Source organism: Papio anubis, chromosome 5, assembly GCF_008728515.1.
Source record: "Papio anubis isolate 15944 chromosome 5, Panubis1.0, whole genome shotgun sequence".
Classification (NCBI taxonomy): Eukaryota; Metazoa; Chordata; class Mammalia; order Primates; family Cercopithecidae; genus Papio; species Papio anubis.
Window position 1 is genome coordinate 121,465,119 of NC_044980.1, and position 9,455 is coordinate 121,474,573.

The window sequence follows — 9,455 nt, forward strand, 5'->3', positions numbered from 1 at the left end:
TAAAAAGAGTCTGTTAGTCTTAAGATCTCTGTTTTAATGTTAATGCTGGTCAGCCATGCCTGAATTCCAGTGGGAGGAAAGTATAATGAGGCATGTCTGACCCCTGCTTCCCATCATTGCCTGAACTAGCTTTTCAGGTTTCTTTGGAGTCCTCCTGGCTGAAAGCAGGGGTCCCTTCAGTTGGCTGGGGGGCTTAGAATTTTATTTTTGGTTTACATAGCCTCAGGGAGTTCTGGATTCTTGAAGTCAAAATAGCCTCAATCAAAAGAAGGTGAGATCGCTGTTGCTATAATTTAAATATGTACCCCAAAGTTCATGTGTGGAAAACATAGTCTCCAGTGCAACAGTGTTGAAAGGTGAGACCTTTAAGAGGTGATTTGGTCATGAGGGCTCTGCCTCATAAAAGGATGAGTTACATTTCCTTCCCTTCCATCCCACCTCTTGCCCTCTCTTGCTCTCTCCCCTTCCACCCTGTGATGACACAGCAAGAAGGCCCTTGCTAGATGCTAGCCCTCTGACCTTAGATGCCCCAGCATCCAGACCTGTAAGAAACAAGTCTCTGTTCTTTATAAATTACAAAACAAGCTAAGGCAGAAAATTGGTACTGAGAAGTCAGGCTGTGGCTCTAATAAATCTCTGGAAATGTTGAAGTGCCTTTGGAACTGGGTAATGGGTAAGGGCTGGAGGAATTTGGAGAAACAGGCTAGAGAAAGTCTAGATTGATGTGAATGGAGTATTAAGGGTAATTCTAGTGAGTGCTGAGAGGAAGACAAGAGCTATAGAGAGAGCCTAATTCTTCTCAGGTATTACTTAAGTGGTAAGAATGTTGGTAGAAATATGGATGATAAAGTTCATTCTGATGAGGACTTAGATTGAAATGAGAAACAAGGTATTGGAAAGTGGAGTAAAGTTTATCCTTGTTATAGAGTTGCAAAGAACTTGACAGAGTTGTGTTTGTGTCCTAGAACTTTGTGGAGAAAGAACTTAAGAATGATGAATGAGGATGTCTGGCAGAAGAAATATCTAAGCAGCAGTTATCTTAGATATATAAGAAATATCTAAAGCTGCTTTTGGGTTTACAGTAAAATAAAAAGAGGAAGTAATTTCCTAAAGAAGGAATTTATAATTAAAAGGAAAGCAGAATGAAAAGATTTGGGAAACTCTTGGGCTGGCCATGTAAAGAATTTTAAAATGTGTTGGGAGAGAATACTAAGGTGCAGCCAAGTGACTATTCTGCTAAAGATAATTAACATTAATAGAAAGAAGTCAGGTTCTATTCATTAAGACAATGGGAGAAAGACCTCAATTGTATTTCAGAGATCTTCAAGGCAAGCTAGGACTCTGATGGCAAGGTTTCCAGAGAGGCTTCTGTGGGACCTCAGCATTTGCTGCTCAGGTCACCTCAGGATTCTGCTTCCTGCATTCCAGTGCAGAACCCCTTGGCTGCCCCAGCCCCTGACTCAAGTAGATCCAGATGGAGCTCATGCTACAGCTCCAGACAGCACAAGCAGGAAGCCTTGGTAGCATCTATGTGATGCCAACTCCATAGATGTGCAGAGAGCATGAGCTGTGGGGCCATGGTGGCCTCCACTTATATTTCAAAAGATATTACAGACTGCCTGGGGGCCCAGGGAGAAACCTGCTTCAAGGGTGGAGGATCCACAGATAGTCCCCATTAGGGCAAAGCCTAGTGGAGTAATGGGAGTAGGGCAGCCCCCAAGATCACAGAGCTTGAAAGTCAAAGGCACAAGCCTCCAACCTGTGAGAATTTCTGGGTTGACTGAACCCAGCAAAGCCACAGGGGTGGGGCTGCCTGAGGCCTTGCAAGCCCAGCCACTACCCCGGTGTGCTTAGGATGCAGGATATGGAGTTAAAGGAAATTATTATCCAGCTTTAATACTTAAGGTTGTTTTCCTTGATGGGTTTTGACTTACCTGGGGCCTGTTACTTCTTTCTTACCTATTTCTCCCTTAAGAAATGAGAATGTCTATCTCATGCCTTTCCCACCACTGTATTTTGGAAGTAAATAACTTGTTCTGATTTCACAGGTGCACAGCTGGAAGAGAATTTGCCTCAGGATGAATTGTGCCTTGAGTTTCACTTATTTCTGATGAGGCTCTGGACTTGTGTTGGAAATTTAATCCCCAATGCAACATTGTTGAAAGGAGGGACCTTTAAGACGTGATGTGACTGGGCACAGTAACTCATATCTGCAATCCCAGCACTTGGGGGACCAAAGTGGGAGAATCTCTTGAGCCCAGGCATTCGAAACCAGCTTGGGAAACACAGGGAGACCCCATCTCTTAAAAGAAAAATATTAGCTGGGCAGGGTGGCACACACCTGTAGTTCCAGCTACTCAGGAGGCTAAGGCAAGAGGATCACTTGAGCCTAGGAGTTTAAAGCTGCAATGATCTGTGATCATGCCACTACACTCCAGCCTGGACAACAGAGTGAGACCCTATCTTAAAGAAAGAAAAGAAAGAAAAGAAAGAAAAGAAAGAAAAGAAAGAAAAGAAAGAAAAGAAAGAAAAGAAAGAAAAGAAAACCCCAAACCAAACCAAACCTAACCAACCAAACAAATAAACAAAATAGACGTGATTTGGTCATGAAGGCTCTGCCCACATCAATGGATTAGTTGTTATTGCAAAAGTGAATTAGTTATTATGGAAATGGTTTTCTAACAAAAGGATGTGTTCAGCTCACTTTCTCTCTCTCTCTTTCTCTCACCCTCTCTCATTATTTCACTTTCTGTCCTAGGATGATGCAGTAAAAAGGCCCTTGCCAGATGGAGGCCCCTCCTTGTTGGATGCCCCAGCCTCCAGAACTGTGAGAAATAAACTTCTGTTCTTTACAAATTACCCGATCTTTGGTATTTTGTTATAGCAGCACAAAACAGATGGAGACAACTGTCAACAAAGCAACCTTTACTAAGCATCATGGTTCTGCAGACACTATACTATACACTGGCAGTGCCAACAAGAGCTTATATATGTGCTCTGGCTGGAGAGATGGAACAGAAAAAAATAATAATAATATGAAGTACCCTAAATACCAAATACTTGGTACTCATCAAAATTCCAATTGGGAAATATCATATTAGTAACAATGTGCTAGTTAAGAATGCAGGCTTTGGACATTCACGTACCTGAGTACAACCCAGCTGACTCTGCCCTCCATCTGTTGGCTGAGTAAATTTGGGTAAGTTATTTAACTTGGTACTACTCTAAAGACTGGTTCATAGATCAGCAGCAACAACCTTGCTTAGAACTTATTAGAAATGCAAGTTCTAAGACCCTGCTCTACACATACTGAGTCAGAAACTCCAGTATTGGAAAAACAAATTTTACATTAACATGCTCTTCAGGTATTCCTGATATTTGTGGAAGTTTGAGAACCCCTACTGAACCTAAGTCTCAGGATAATAGATATGTGTTGTTTTGAAGACTAAATGTTCAGCACGTATAATAATGGGGTCTAGCAATGTTAGTTAATTTATTATTACTATTGAAGGGCAGAGGAGAAGGTTGCTTCTGAGCTGGTTTTAGGATTAAGCAAATGTGGAGAAAGGGGGGGTCATTCTAGGAAGTAGAAAGGTATACAATGCTTTGAAAGGCTCTGTGCTAGAGATTTCATCAGATTTTGGAGTCAGGTAGATTCTGGACAATGTTTGGAAATAGACATTGAATTCAAATATCAGCTTCACTACTTGAAGTTTTGGATTATTTACTTAACTGGAATATATTTACTAAAAATTGGGATAATAAGTCCCCTAGATAATTATTGGAGGATTAAATGAGATAATGTATGTAATGTTCAAGGCAGAGTGCTTGGTATTTGCTAAATATTAGTTGCTGTTGTTACTTTCATTATTATTATCTGTTACTTGATAATTTCTTTATTTTTTCCTTTCTGTTTTTTTTTTTTTAACTTTTAAATGACTGAGTTCTCCTCATCTTTCAGGATTTTGCTTAAATGTCTTGTCTTTAGTGAGACTTCCATGATTAAATAAGGTAAAAAATAACCCCTTCCTTGTTCTCTATTTTGAGACCTTCCTTCCTTCCTTCCTTCCTTCCTTCCTTCTTTCATTCCTTCCTTCTTTCCTTCCTTCCTTCCTGCCTTCCTTCCTTCCCGTATTTCTCCCTAATTAGCAAACAATCATAGTATTAATTCTTATAACTACTTGTTTGCAGTTTTAGTTTTTAGAATAGTGCCTTTTTATTTATTTATTGTTATTAAACAATAAATATTTGTTTAATAGATAAATGAATGATTGTTGATGCAAATGCCATGAGAGTTATGCCCACAAATAGGATCTTCAAGCAAATATTCAACTTGTATCAAGCACAGCCATTCTGCAAAAACAACATCTCAGTAGCACCTGCGGCCAAAGAGAGATGATGAAGGAGATCATCTGGAAGGAAGAAAAATGCTCTTTCTTTTCACTGTGATGGTTTGGTGACAGTGATCAAAACAAGTAAAGTCATTCAGATATATACATATTTATAAAATATGACAACTTGTATGTTTCATTTTTACATATTAATCTGGCTTTCCTTTCTTGGATAAATTTCTCTAACATATATTAATGGATTTCCCTTGAAAAGTGATCATTTTTCTTTTTTTATTTTGCAAGTAGCCATGGTTTAAGTTTTGTTAATTCCTACTGAAAATTCTCAGCCTGCAAAATCAAAAATAGTCTTCAGCAAGACCTTTTTGAACAGCATACATTGAGGGGAGATATTTACATCCTACTGTGGTTGAGGCTATTAGTTCTACTCTTATATTTATCGCTCTTAGAACATTTTGCAACATTATTCTAATAAATGCAGATGATTAGTACGTTAATACTCACATATCATGCACTCATGGTTAATATAAAACTGCACGTTTAACTTCTTAAAAGAATAGTAGATAGAAGAATATACAGTGGTTACATTTTTCTGAAGAGCAGGATCAAAATATACACTTTTTAAAAAGTTAAAGTGTGAGAAAAAATATATGGAGAAATATTTTATTAGCATTAGACTCTCAAATTTGCTTGCTAACTTAAAAATATCTTATTCTCAGAATACGCTCATATTAATTTCTTTAATTATGCCAAATGATCCATGCGTGTTATGTTCTGCATTAAATATCTGTTGTCTTTTTTCTTTTTCTTTCTCTGTTAGTGAATTGTATAGAAACCTAACCTCTGGTGCATAAATCAAAATGCTGCTTCATTTCACTCTCATTATCTTCCACAAACAAGACATATTTAATGTGGACATGCGCAACTGACATACTTTAAGACTCATGTTTGAGGCATGTCAGTCCATTCTCAGAAGCATGAGGCAGCACAGGAATAAGCCAGAGTGGGACCTGGTAACGGAGCTTCCCACTGGGAGGATAGACTCTGGGGAAGTGAGGTTATTGCTAAGACATTTTTTTGGAACTTTGTGCTATTAGAGAAGTGTGTGGCCAACTCCATGGGGACTCAGATGAACAGCTAGCTCTGGTGTCTCAATCAGGTGGACAAAGCAGTAAATAAGCACATCTGCCTCTGTTTCAGAACAGTGGATTATCAGTCACCTGATGGGGATATGAGGCTTTGCTCCATTCCTGCAGCGATGACTGGAAAAAGCTGGGAACATGTACCTACATGCGTATAGGGTTCAGGTAGTTGCATAAACAAGGAAAGCAGGCCATGCGCAATACAATGGGGAGTGGTGAGACCTGTAGAAAAGGCCCTGTTTAATGGGAACCACTGTTGCTCAGTTATAACTCACCATTGCCATTTGTTTTGAAAGCAGGCCAACTAGTGTCAGAATCTCCAGTTGTTTCCAGGAAAGCTAAAAGACCCAGATTTAATGTGAAACCATCTGTTTTATTTTTAAAAGTTTGTTAAAAATATTTGTGATAATTTTAGATTTATAGAAGAGTTGCAAAAGTAGTGCAGAGGGTTTCTGCGTATTTTTACCGAGTGTATATGTTTCCTAGAGCTGCCGTAACAAGCAACTACAAACTTGGTTGCTTAAAACAATAGAAATTTCTTCTCTGGCAGTTTTGGAGGCCAGTGGTCTGAAAACAAGGGTTCTTTCCCTTGCACGCTTTGAGAGGGAATCTGTTCCATGCCTCTCTCCTAGCTTCAGGTGGTCTTCAGCAACCTTGGCATTCCTTGCTTTGTAGACACATCCCTTTGATCTCTGCCTTTCTCTTCACATAGCCCTCCCCTCTGGGACTCCTTTCTTTTATAAAGACACCAGTTATTGAATTTAGTAATCACCCCAAATCCAGACTTACTGCATTTCCAGTTCCTTAACTTACATACATCTGCAAAGACACTATTTCTGAATAAGATCACATATATAGATGCTGAGAGTTAGGGCTTGGATATATCTTTTTGAGGAGTGTATTAGTCCATTTTCACACTGCTATAAATAGCCACCTGAGACTGAGTAATTTACAAAGAAAAGAAGTTTAATTGACTCACAGTTCCTCATGGTTGGAGAGGCCTCAGGAAACTTACAATCATGGTGGAAGGCAAAAGGGAAGCAGGGCACATCTTACATGGTGGCAGGAGAGAGAGAGAGGCTGAGGGGGGAAGTTCCACACTTTTAAACCATCAGATCTCATGAGAACTCATTCACTATCACAAGAACAGCATTAGGTATTTCTGCCCCCAAGATCCAATCACCTCCCTCCAGATCCCTTCCCTGACACGTGGGGATTACAATTCCATATGAGATTTGAGTGGGGACAGACAGCCAAACCATATCAAAGGTCCACTTTTCAACTCACTAAACCCAGATTTCCATAATTTATCATATTATAATACCCTAAAGAATTATCTACTACAAAGCTAGCATTGGTATAGTATTATAAACTATATATTATTTGGATAAAACTAGTTATTCCACTCTATACATTCCAAAGACATGCCTCTCATTAGAATTGGCCCTTTCCTGACTCTGAGAAGGTAACCTCGGAGCCCCTGGAATATTCTGCCTGATAAAAGTATTTTTGTTTGCTTAGGATGAGGTCTTGAGTCACACTGTATCAGTTTGACCAGATAGTTTATGCTAACCATGTGATTCATGGTGAATGCCTGTTTTTATGTGTCTGAGGATTTGGGCCCCACTCTATTAGCTTGACCACTGGAAGGTGCTGGAGACTCAATAGCTACCATCAGTCAGAAGGGCACTGCATGCCTCAGTGACCCTTAGGTCACTAAGAACAGAAAAAAGAGACATTAGTGAATGTATCAGAGGTACCCAGGACTACTATCATGTTCAATGTTCCATTCTAGGGTCTAATCCAGAATCCCACATCACGTTTTAATAGTTAGATCTCCTTAGTCTTTCCCAATCCATGACATTTTATTGAGTTTTTTTGTGACCTTTGAAGAGTACTGGCTATTGATTTTGAGCAGTGTCACATAATTTGAGTTTTCTTCTGTATTCTCATTATGAGATTGAGTTATCCATTTTGGGAAGGTACACTGCAAGGGTAATGTGCTCTCTGTGCTCTCCTCAACAAATCACATTAATGGATACATTATGTTGATTTTTTTTTTTTTAAACTGGTGAAGTTAACTCTAATTCCTTGGTTAAGGCAGTATTTTCTAGGTTTCTCCATAACAACATTATTATTTTATTTTTTTCCCTTTGTAATTAATATATAGTCTGGAGGGAAATACCAAGGGCTATGCAAAATCATCTGATTTCAAATATTGGCAGCGTTTTAAAGAAACACAGCATAACCCCCCCACAAGAATGTTATCTCAGGCTCACCAATTTGCAGACTTTAGACAAATGCAAAAATGGAGGGAAACTTGGTTACTAGGTAGGATGACTGAGGAATTTTCAAGTAGGCTTGAGATTGTAGCAGAGATTTAAGAAACAAACAGATGTGCATCAGTTGCACTGTCACTCAAACCCTTCCTAGGAGACAGGCTGAGACTACCCTCTGTCAGATTTATATGGGGGAAAGGGTTGGGTAGTCTTTAGCTTACATGGGTGTATTTACTTTGATTTAGAAACAGCTGTGACACAAGAGCATGTCAGTACATCTTCTGAGAAGAGCTACCATCATTGCTCCATTTTTTAAACCCACTTGTGCACTGATTGAACTTCAGATCATTCTTTGGGCTGCCATTCTTTCTTAGTGTTATGAGACTTTTATATCATGAGTCATATAACAAGTAGTTCTCAGCACCAACACAACAGGTCTAGGTACATCATGACTTCTAGGAATGGCTAGTGGAAGGCAAAACGAAGATCACAGGATAATTTTAGATCTTGGCATAATTGTAGAGAAAGATTGAGGAGTAGAATGCCCAACATAAGGTTATGATTTTTCTGTTTCTTTTGTTTGTGATGGGGCTTCTTCCCTATTATTAAAAATAATGATGCATAATCCTCAAATAAATATATTTTCCCTTAATATAATAAAACAGGTATTTGTTCGCCTTAGGTTATGATGAAAAAATATGTTTGGTAAATCATTGAAGAGGCAACTGATGAGCTCCACCATGACTCTTTCAAACTTGTTTCTTTGCAATTATTCTTTAAAACTCAGGAGATTTATGTAAGTTAGTCAATTACAAATCAAGTCTTCTGTTTTTATTTTCAAGCATGAATAATGCTTTTTTCAAAATTATTGATTTTAAAACTAATAGAGATCTCATCTTTTCTAACAAGGAGATCCACGTGGCACAGATAAAGGGAAAAGAGGAAAATTAAAACACGTATTACCCATGTTGTCCTTTCAAGTGGCTTCATAAAGAAGAGATTCAGTGAGAGAAATTGAAAAAATTTGTCTTGGTTTTTGATGGGACCCACAGTTTAAATTCATACCATGGGCCACAAATATGATATTTATAGTTTTGTTGTTTCTTTCATTAAGAAAATTATTATAAAATGTATGCTCTTAATCTTACTGTAATTTCTTGAGTGATAGCTTGGCAAAAAAGAAATGTAACAGTGTCACTCTGGATGTAATTCAGCTATCTGATGAATGCTAAATCAAAATTTGTTTGATCTAATTCCTCTTTTTGGCTGAGCTAATAAGTTAATTTCAGGTGATTGCCATGACAGCAAGCATCACCAGCCTCGTCCCAATGTTGGAAAGCATGTTCTGGCAAGAAAAGCCCACATCTGTGAAGTTTGTAAGTATGTCCTCATTTTTTTCCCTTTCTTTCTGAGATAATGTGTTTTTCTATTTCATTATACCTAGCTACATATCTAGTTGGAATTCAGTCCCTTGGCCTCAAATACTTGCATTTGAATTGATGGATGATTAAACATGGGTTTGAAATCATTGTCTGAATTTCTTTTTTTTTTTTTTTTTAATTTATTTATTATTATTATTATACTTTAAGTTGTAGGGTACATGTGCATAACATGCAGGTTTGTTACATATGTATACTTGTGCCATGTTAGTCTGCTGCACCCATCAACTCGTCATTTACATCAGG

At 38.3% G+C, this 9,455-nt stretch overlaps 1 long non-coding RNA gene across 1 annotated transcript; it reads left to right on the forward strand.

Annotated features, from left to right (window-relative positions):
* Positions 1–2,554: 2,554 nt before the first annotated feature.
* Positions 2,555–6,469, forward strand: LOC103885397. The gene is made up of 3 exons (XR_002522727.2): positions 2,555–3,199; positions 3,962–4,011; positions 4,260–6,469. It is a non-coding gene; the product is annotated as an uncharacterized LOC103885397 (long non-coding RNA).
* The last annotated feature ends 2,986 nt before the right edge of the window (positions 6,470–9,455 follow it).